Below are 11092 nucleotides of genomic sequence, written 5' to 3' on the forward strand. Positions count from 1 at the left end.
TGTACAGGAGCATAGGTTCCTTGGGAGTCGGAGCCGCCAGGACAGGCGGAGTAGTCAACATCTTCTTCAACTGGTGAAAAGCTTCGTCCGCCTTATGGTTCCACTCGAAAAAAGTGGTCTTCTTCATGAGTTGGTATAAGGGGAGAGCTTTCTCGCCCAGCCGATTGATGAATCGGCTAATGGATGCTAAGCAGCCGGTGAACTTCTGCACATCCAGCAGTCGGCTGGGTACCTCCATTCTCTCGATGGCCTTGATTTTTACTGGGTTGCATTCTATGCCGCATTTATAGAGCAGGAAACCTAGCAGCTGGCCGGCTGGTACTCCGAAGACACACTTCTCGGGGTTGAGCTTGATCTGGAACCGGCGCAGGTTCTCAAAGGTCTCCTTGAGGTCTTCCAGCAGTGTTCCACGCTTTTCCATTTTCACCACTACGTCGTCCACGTAGACGTGGGCGTTCCTGCCGAGCTGCTTGAGGAGACACTTCTGCATGCAACGCTGAAAGGTGGCGCCAGCATTCCTCAAGCCGAACGTCATGGTAAGGTAGCAGAATGCTCCAAACGATGTGATGAAGGCGGTCTTCAATCTGTCAGCCGGGTTCAGCTTGATCTGGTGATATCCTGAGTATGCATCCAAGAAACTCAACAGCTCGCATCCGGCTATGGAGTCTATCACCTGATCGATTCTTGGTAGGGCAAATGAGTCCTTGGGGCAGGCCTTGTTGAGGCTCGTGTAGTCAATACACATTCGCCACTGCTTGTTCTTCTTTAGTACCAGGACCGGATTTGCCAGCCACTCCGGAAAGAAAACTTCCATAATGAAGCCGGCTGCTAGGAGTCGGGCTATCTCTTCTCCGACAACTCTTCTCTTCTCTTTTGATAAGCGACACAGGGGCTGCCTGACCGGCTTTGCATCAGATCGGACATGTAACTTGTGCTCGGCGAAATTCGTCGGTACACCTGGCATGTCTTTGGGGGACCATGCGAAGATGTCCCGATTCTCATGGAGGAAATCGACGAGCTCGCTTCCTATTTGCTATCGAGGTTTGCACCTACGACGGCGTACCTCTCTGGGTGCTCCGGATCCAAGGGTATCTTCTTTATCTCTTTAGCCGGCTTGAACGAACCCTCAGCCTCCAACTCTTTTGGGTTGGGCGATACCTCAGGCTACTTGCCGGCCATCGCCACAACTCGCTCAAGGAGCCGCTTCTCAGCCGCGATTACCTGGGACTCGGCCAGTCGACTGCTCTCAGCCGCGCAAGTCGACGACTTCCGGTAGTCGCCTGCCATAGTCAGAATTCCCCTGGAACTGGGCATCTTCATCTTGAGGTAAGCGTAGTGGGGGACCGCCATGAACTTGGCCAAGGCGGGTCGGCCAAGTAGCGCATGGTATGGGCTCTCAAGGTCGACCACCTCAAACCAAACAGACTCTCTTCAGAAGTGGTCTTTGTCCCCAAAGAGGACGTCCATCAGGATCTTGCCGATTGGCGAGTAGGAAAGCCCAGGTACAATGCCGTGGAACACTGTTCGGCTGCTCTGAAGCTGTCTTTGCTTGATTCCTAACTTCTCCATGGTATCCTTGTACAGGATATTGATGCTGCTGCCCCCGTCTATCAGAACTCGCCAGAAACGCGCGGCCTGTTTGTCCGTAGCAAAGGTGGCGTCCAGGACCAAGGCGTAGGAGCCCGGACCCGGCATCACTTCTGGGTGGTCAGCCCTGCTCCAGCTGATGGGCTTCTCAGACCAGTGCATAAACTCTGGCGTCTTTGAGGCTACTGCATTCACCTCTTGTCGCTGCAGCCGCCTGCTGCGTCGATCATCAGCCATACTGGTGAACACCACATAGGCTTTGTGTTCTTAAGGGTATTCGTCTTGTACTGCGCCGACTGGCCTGACTGCCGGCTGCTGGGGCGGAGGCGGAGGCGGCTGCCCAGCAGGCGGGGGTAGTAGGAGGCCGTCTCCCTTGGCGATCCTGGTGAGCCAGTGGCACTTCCGGGTGGTGTGATTTGACGGCTTTGCGCCGCTATGGAACTTGCAAGGTCCATCCAAGGTCTGCTCATAGGAGAAGGCCGACAACCAGTTAGGCTTGCCGCCTTTCTGTCGCTTGGGCGGAGGCTGCTCTTCTAGCTGCTGGGCTTCAACGGTCGCGACCTGCCGGCTGCTGGAAGCTGGCTGCGGGGCCTTGCGCTTGTTGTCGCCCTGCTGTTGTCGCCGGCCGGCGTCTGCCGCCGGAGTTCTTGGAGCTTGAGGAGCCACTTTTCCAGTTGTGCTGATTTGAATTTCCGCCTTCATGGAGGAGTCGGCCATGGCGTACTTGTCCGCTATGATCAGCAGCTCGTCGAGGGTTTCTGGCTCGTCGCAGAGGAGCTTGTGCTTGAGGAGGGTGCCTTCTCGGCACCCGGCTGTGAAGCACTCGATGGCCTGCACCTCGTGCACACCCTCGCAGGAGTTCCGGAGCTCAGCCCAACGCGTGAGGTAGTCGCGAGTCGACTCGTCAGGACCTTGCACGCACAAGGAGAGCTGACGAGGCTTGGGAGGATGCTTGTACGTGCTGGTGAAGTTGCGGACGAACGCTTCGGTGAAGTCGACCTAGCTGTTGATGTTGCGGGGCTTTAGGCTGTTCAGCCATGTCCGGGCCGTGCCCTGGAGCATGAGCAGAACGTACTTTACGGTGACACGCTTGTTGCCATTTGCTATGCTGACAGCCATGGAGTAGTCAACTAGCCAGTCTTCCGGCTTCACGGAGCCAGTATACTTGGGCGTGTCTCTTGGGAGCGTGAACCCTCTAGGAAAGGGCTCGTCCCGAATGCGGGGCCCGAAACAAGGCGGACCCAGCTCGTCTTCTTCTTCTAGCGCCAGGGACCGGTGAAGTCGGTTGATCCGGTGGCGGGCGTCATTCTCTCCAACTCCCTCTCGGCGGCCAAGGCGGTCACCAAGAGTCGGATGGTCAACAGGCGGCGGGGAGACTCGCCTCTCCTTACGGGGAGGGGGAGGCGGACAGTCGTCCCGTCATTCCATTGCTCTCGGGCGTCCATCTCGGTCGTGCTCTATGGTAATGCGAGTCCGAATGTGGCTGACAGCCGGCTCCTTGTCCTTTCTTCCTCGGGCGCCGCCAGTCAGCGTCCGAGACGTCACGCCTTGATCTCGGTGCGGGTCGTCATTTGGCCGCTGCGGCGCCTCCGTGCGGCAGCCGGCCTCGTTCTGCGCGGCGGCCACGTCGAGGAGCCGCTGGACTCGCTCCATCATGAGGCGGCTTTCTTCACCCTTGAAATTGTCCAGCTCATCCGCCGCTGCCTGGGCGGCTCGGATGTTCTCCGCTGGTGTAGCGCACATGGGGCGGCTAGCCCCAAACAGGCTGGCGATGGCTACACCGTGCTGCTGGACCGCGCCAAGGCGGCTGGGCCCTGCCGGGGCCGGCGAGCCGCCAACGGCGCGATCCATCTCCCGCTGGTAAGCTTCTAACAAGTGTCTGATGCTGGCCAGCTTCTTCGCGCCTTCAACGAGCTGAAGGCGGCGCACTTCTAACGTCTCTGCGTTAGCATCTTCCAGAATGGGCGCAGTTAGGTCTTGCAGCGCCGCGCCGAGTGAGTCAGGCGCTCCTCCGCCAGGGAAATCGTCATGGCTGATGACTAGCACCTCAGTGACGGTGCTTCCGTCGCTCTCTGCGTGTGGGAGAGGTTCGTCGTAGACCACCATGTTGGTGTGGAACGCGTCGAGCGACGCGGTGTCAGAGTCGACCGACATCGGGTCGGTGGAGCCTACGGACTCCAAGTCTACGGCAGGCCCGCCGGAAACGTGGAGTTGATCGAGGAGGCCCGTGAGGAGGTTCTCGGGGCCGCCCGTGCCTGCGTCGGACGCAGGTTCATCAGAGAGGCGGACCTCGCCGACAAGTTCGGCCAAGGAGCTGGCTGCGCAGGCGATCTCAACACCGCGCAGCGCGTCGATGCAAACTTCGTCTGGCGTGCCTGGCTGGCTGCGCTCGCCAGGGAGGAAAAGGGTTCCCGTCCAGAACAGATCTCCGGACGACGGTGTACCAGGACCCACGGTGGGCGCCAAATGTCGGGGGTTTGGTGTGACATATGCCAACGGATGGCTTATCATGGTGAGGGCGAGTAGAACGTCGCCGGTGACTGAAAATGGGATGAGGCAAAGACATGCACGTCGGCGAATCTTACCCAGCTCCAGGGCTCTCCGGGGAGATAATACCCCTACTGCTGCTCTGCGGGGTCTCCGCATGATCACTATGGCCAAGTGTTTACACGGTTGCTCCTTGAGTTGTTTCTTAGAGGTAGGAGAAGGCAAGGCTAGCTCTCTCCTTCTATGTGGTATGGTATAGAGCTACTGGGTTCCAACCCTTTGCATGGGTGCCCTGGGGGTTTATATAGTACTACCCCCCAGGGGTACAATGGTAATTTGTCTGGGCGCGGGCCCAGCCGTCAGTGCCTTTGGCCTCCGATTTCTCCGCCGACTACTGGGGCCCACCGATTGATGGGCTCCGCCGACTGGTCTGGTACGGAGCCGACAGGCCGCGTCCGCCGCGGGCGGGTCTTGCCGGCTGCTGATTACTGTAGCCGTGCTTCTGATGACGCAGGCTTGGTCATGGGGTCGTGGAAACAGTCCCGCCGCCTGGCGGGCGATCACAATTGCCACTCCCCATCACATCTTGATTAATGGTGCATGGGGCCCAGGGGAGGGCTCGGCCGACTCCCCGGGCTGACTCCTGACGGATCCGACTGGCGGTCCTCTCGCCGTCTCCTAGGGTCTCACTGACTGGTGGGACCTGCTGCTTCCGGGCCGTTCAGACAACCTATCGTGGGCGCAGGACTCGGTACTGTGGTGTTGATGTCAGGGCCGGCAGGGCAACAGTGCCACGTTGCACGGAGATCTTCCCGAGTACGGCGTGCTATGGCCATGCCTGTCCTTGGTAAGGGGCGGGAGTGGGCTTCACTGTAGCCATGCCCCTGCCCCGTCCCCTTCGATGAGGTCATGGGTTTGTTGGAGTCGCCGGCCGACTCCCCAAAGCTGGCTTCTCTGGAAGTCATCCCTGGGACTCGGCCGTGAGCGGGCAGTCGGCCGCCCTGCCGTCGACTCCTCAGGAGGCGGCTCTTCGCCCTGGGATCTTGAGGGGCGCAGCCTGCCCTGATGTCTTGAAAGGTTATGGGACTCGGGTTGGCCTACCCGTGGCCCATTACTCCGACAACAGAGTCGGTTACAATGGTAGGAGATCTACATATCTGTACCACCAAGCTTGCCTTCCACGCCAAGGGAAGTCCCTTCCGGACACGGGACGAAGTCTTCAATATTGTATCTTCATAGTCCAGGAGTCCGGCCGAAGGTATAGTCCGGCTATCCGGACACCCCCTAATCCAGGACTCACTCAGTAGCCCCTGAACCAGGCTTCAATGACGATGAGTCCGGCGTGCAGATTGTCTTCGGCATTGCAAGGCGGGTTCCTCCTCCAAGTACTTCATAGAAGATTTTGAACACAAAGGTAGTGTCCGGCTCTGCAAAATAAGTTTCCACATATTGCCATAGAGAGAATAACATTTACACAAATCTAATCTGCTGACGTATTCCGTAGCGTGACATCACACCACGGCCAATTCTTTCTTCGAATCGTTTTACTGTCCCACCTTAGCGCGTTTAGCGAGGCGGTTTCCTTGACACGTCTTGTCAAAGTAGAGATCGTGTCCCCTTATTACGGGATTCTCATCAATACGGGCGTGGGTAACCCAGTCGTACCCATTGGTACGTTTTCTCGATCAAAGGCGAGTCCCAAACGGTCACGGGGAGGGCCCTTGGTATTCAACCTCTTATAAAGAGACCAAGGCCTTACTCCTTTCTTTCAATCTCAAACGAGTTCGCCCTTCACCTCGAGTTCCAACACCCAAGGCTCCAGATTTCAGGCGCTTTGGACCTTCGACAATGTCCGGTTCCGACCTTCGAGGCTGATGGATGCCCTCCTCCGTCACGGAGGAGGACGTGCTGAAGTTGAGAGACACTAATAGGGAAAAGCCTAGCAGCAGCGCGGGTTTTCGGCCTTTTAGTAGCGCGGGGGCCGGCGCTACTAATAAGGCGCTACAACTAACGTATAGCAGTAGCGTTGGTCCACCCGCGCTACTGCTACACAAGTGTTGCAGCAGCGCGCTTAAAGGAACCTCGCTGCTGCTAATAGCTATAGCGCGCTTCCCCTGTGCGCGCTACTGCTACAACTACGCTGCTGCTAACTTTTCTCCACTTGCTACTGCTAATTTTAGTAGTTTTTTGTTTTTTCAGCATATTTGTTTTGTATTTGAACAGGCTTTATAGAACAATCTTTAGCACATATAGATGTCATCATGATACACATACAAATGCCCGCGAGACCACAAATGTAATCATAGCATATACATACAAATAGTCTCGTCATAATCATCATCCAACACAAAGTGGTATCTTGTCATCATCTCGAAAATAGGAATACATGCAAGTCTCGAATACTTGCAACTACAATGTCATCCATCTAAACAAAGGTATACGCGAGAAGAGCTATCACTATGAGTGAGAGCGGAACTATCCAGTACATGAGATGGCGGTTACGAGTCCTCTCTCGCGCTAGCATGAACCTCAAGTAACTAGCTTCTCCTTCTTGTCTGCTTTTGAAGCCTTTATGGCTGGCGTCCAAGAACCCATTCACTTGCGCCTAACACTCATGCCACTCGTTGTACACCCCCGGAACCTTCCCTTTGTACACGACATAGCAGTTCCATCTCTCCATCAAGAAACTAGGTACTTGTTAGAGATGCATGTTCATGAAGAGGATGTACAATCATATATATGCAACAAAATATACTAGAGAACACCGAAAAAGAAAGGGTTAGCAACTAGATGCAACATACAGTAGGAAAATTAATTAACTAGAGGTACACAGGTCATCGTACGCAAACTAACAAAGTAGCGTTACGCAAGTTCGGCAGGGATCGTGGACATCACAAAGTTGCATCGCTACAAATAGTATACAAGTTCAACAGACACATATCATCATCATCGGCATCATAAATCACTAGAAGTTCCATCCTTCCATATCATCAAGGATGGACCCTAGCTTCTTGAACGGCGTGAGGTCTAGATGTTGCATGCCTATGCGAGTTCGGACGTCAGCTTGCGATATAGGGCCGTGGTGGAACATCCCCTTCTCATCGACGACTTCTTTCATGATGATCGTCGCAATGTCGCTTTGGATGTGAAAGAAGTCATCTCTAAGTTTATAATCCGCTTCTCCATGAGATTCTAGCCACTTGTGGATACGATCATCATTTCTGCTTCTCGTGTGAAGCTTTTGGTGATCCGTGTTGAACTGAATCATGAGATGGAGGATGTACAATCCATCCTTCTTGCTTGGTTTTGGGACTTGGATGCAGGAGAAGTTAGTTTTATGTGTGAAACCCATCTTCTTGTTCCTTTGTTTCCTGATCTGCATGTGGCCACCTCTAAAGCTGAAGCCTTGGAGAGCATCATCTAGAATATTCATTATGTGGGTGTAGTCTTTTTTCTCGTAGTCTCTGGAAGGGTCAAAATACACGGCGTGGGAGACTTGCGGATAAAGAACGATAAGGACGGCGTGCCCGTTGCTGCGGGGAAAAGACACCTCAAATTATTCCCCATAGAGAGAGAAGGAATGATTGAAATGTATGAAAGGGTTGTTCGAAACTGACTTACTTTGGATGATAAGGCACGAGGACAATTTCCCGGTCCTTATTCTGTACCATGAAGTTTTGGAGGTAGTCCCTAGCAGTTTCACGCTCAAAGTCGCCGAGACTCAAGAAAGACTCGTGCATGTAGTACGGATCCGCCACACAGATTTGCGAGACTTCTTCATGACAGAGCTCATATGTAGCGCAAAAAGGCGGACGATTGTAAAATCGAGCCGCCTTGTCAGAAACATCTCAAAGATATGGTCAAACCGCAGGAAGAACACCTCCGCGGGCTGTGTCTCGACGTAGCACTTCCCCTCAGGCACACGAGCCGCGTATGTCAGATATCCTGGATCCTTTGAGGCTAGTAGGCTTTTCTCAGTCGACAGCACATGGTCGTGTAGTCTCCTAAGATCCCCTGATAGTTCCTCCAGTGGTTTCGGCAGTAGCATCGGCTCACCCGTGAGATGGAACATGGCTGCACCTTTCACGGGTACACGCTCTTCAGAACGCATTGTTTGGCTGCTATGTGCTCTGGCTTGTTTGGAGGCAGCTATCTTCCCCGATCTCTTTCTCTCCTTTTTCTTGGGCACACCTTCTAGACCCTTCCTTAACCCCTGCCCCAGTGTTCCCGGGCTAAGTACTGTACGACCCTCGTGCTGGGATAGTTGAGCCTGTGTTGAGGCGGCATCTTCAGGCGTGTCCTGTGAGGATTTCATGAAGAGAGACTTTTTGCAATCCCTGCTACGACCTTCCTGCCCGAGCATATCATCCATATCCTCATTAGCAAGCTGATAGCCCGATTCGTCATATGGTTGACTCATCAATTCTATGTCACAGTCATACGCGTTTGTATTGAGGAAATCCATAGGGTCGACCTCCGTCTCATCATCCATTCTCTGTTCTACAGGACAAATTACATCAGCCAGCACTATTGCACCCCCTTCATCATGTCGTCCGCCGCTCTCACCCGGCACTACAGGAGCTGGTAATTGTGTAGGCGGGGTGGTGGTCTCCTCACATGCTTGTTGATGTGTGGTTATTGGTGTGCTCTCGGCCGGCTCCAGACGAATAAGATTCTTCGGCCATAGCAGCACCCAACCCTTGGAGCTTCCAATCCGCGACGGGGTCTCGTCGTTCGCTCCCACATGCTGTACTGGAGGAGGCAAATCCTCGTGCCCCGATTTCACACTGGACAAGCTAACCCTGAAGTGCCCAACAGGGATCGGCTAGTTGTGGAACATGGGTTGCAAGGGGTCCATTATCATCCCCTTTCCCACGTCCACCTTCTGGCCTTTGATCAAGTAGAGTATGGTGCACGGGGTTTCTTTCGCCTGCAAACACATATGTATGTGGCGTAAAACATCCGAAAGGCAACAAAAATGGAATATTATATATATATGGTGGTGCGACATGTAATTACCATGATGGCGTCGAGCTCAGCCAAAGACGAAAGCCCACCGAGCGCGCCAGAGACTGAGGACGGGCTGCTATGAGCGGGAGCGGCCGCGAGAGGAGGCCCGGTTGCGTGGGCAAGTGATGGTGCGATGATGTTGTTGTTCATGGAGTTGCTCCCATTGAAACTGGGCAACGGGAAATCATGTACCGTCTTGTCTGGATTTTCCTTCGTCCAGTTGATGATAACTGGAACCAAGTTAGTAGCGAAATCATTTCTGCAGGCAGTTATAGCTGCATTGACTGCCTGCTGTAACAACTCATATTTGTCCTCAGCTACTTTTTTCGCGTCCTCAGCTGCTTTTTTCTCGACCGCAAGCTTCACCTTCGCGTCGATGTCCGCCTGACTAAACTTCTTTTTCTGCTTCTTGGCCTCCGGGCCCTCGTTGTAAAACACCTTCCACGTGGCGCCATCTCCAGCGCCGTGCACACGACCATATTGCGGCCGCTGGCCCAAAGGGAGTCCCTTAAGTTCGTTCAAGGCCCGGTTGAGAGGGGTGTCCCACTTGGGCCTCATCGGAGAAGTAGGGTTTTCGGCTGCAAGCTGGTGTTGCTTCTCCAGTAATCTAATCAATTTCCTCGTGACCTTGTCCGTGTAAAAAACCTTTTTCTCCTTGTCCCACTTGTAGCGGGCCCTGATGAAGTCATGCTCCAAGGGGTTGGTGAACTTCGCGAAGGGGTCTGGGAGACCCACGGCTTCACGTTCCGCGTCCTCCTTATCCCATATGGGCCTTTTACCGAGGTAGCCGTGGCTTCCGATGCGATGCTTCCCCGTGTTCCTTTGCTGAAGGCTCTTGAATTTCGCAGCCTTAGCCTTGGCGTCCTCGGTAGCGCAAGTTTCCTTGAACTTTTTGAACTCCTCTTCCGTAAGTGTCGGATTTTCCTCCAGAATCTTGGACAGGGGTTCCTCAGCCTCAATAGCTCGTTTCACCCTTGATTTCCAGGAGGCCAAATCATTGCTGAACATGCCCATGGCGTGATTGTTAATATTTTTCATCTTTGGATCATCCCATGGTTGTTCTATGTTATCATCTCGATCGAGGAACTTGAATCTGTTGTGCAACTTCGTTAGGAGCAACTGGGTCAAATGTTCTTTACTCCTTAAGTCATCGTCATTGATGCTCGTGCATTCCCGTAGGATGCATCCTACTTGGTTCCCATAGCACTTGCGAGGTTCTTCCGGCTCTAACAGCTCAAACTTTCCAGGTGCCATCTTTGTGATCACAAGTTGTCCAATCCCTAGTTTGTTAGGTTTTCATATCCTCTGCTTCTTATGCCTCTTTTCGGTACCGGCATCGGCGCCGATATCTTCCCCAGCGGTACCTTCCCCACCGGTCTCGGCGCCGCCATCGGTGCCGGCGCCGTCGGTGTTGGTGTCGGCATCAGTACCATCATTGAGGCGGACCTGCAAACCTTGCTTAGTAGTCAAAAAGTCGAGGTAGTCTTGTTCACCCTCATAATCCATCTCGTCTGCATCTTGGTCAAAAGGCCTAGTTTCTTCGTTGTTCGACATGTTTCCTATGATTAAGTGTCCTCATTTATTTCTAAAAGTATGAATAAATGAGAAATGAGATAAAAAAGAAATCTATGTGTCAGCACTCGATATGCCAACTATGTAGCACAAATCATGCCTTTATTCACGGGAAATTTCGGCATGAACTTTGCTAAAAAATGGACATATCGAGCGCCTGAAATTCACCGGAATGGAAATGAATCAACATTCTGGCGTAACATAGGCAACTCAGATCATTTACCAAAACATGACATGTCCAAAACATGACATATCCACATATCACATGTCCAGTTCAAATTTGCACATAAATTCAGCAAATTTTGAAACCTATCTAAATTCATAACTAAATAGATAACCTAATTAACATAACTAAAACCTAAGTAAATTAACCCTAGCTAGCAGAGAGAGAGGGGGGGGGTTTACAGAGGGTGCAGGGCGAGGAGGCAGGCCCGAC

The sequence above is a fragment of the Triticum aestivum genome, chromosome 2A (genome assembly GCF_018294505.1).
Source record: "Triticum aestivum cultivar Chinese Spring chromosome 2A, IWGSC CS RefSeq v2.1, whole genome shotgun sequence".
Lineage (NCBI taxonomy): Eukaryota > Viridiplantae > Streptophyta > Magnoliopsida > Poales > Poaceae > Triticum > Triticum aestivum.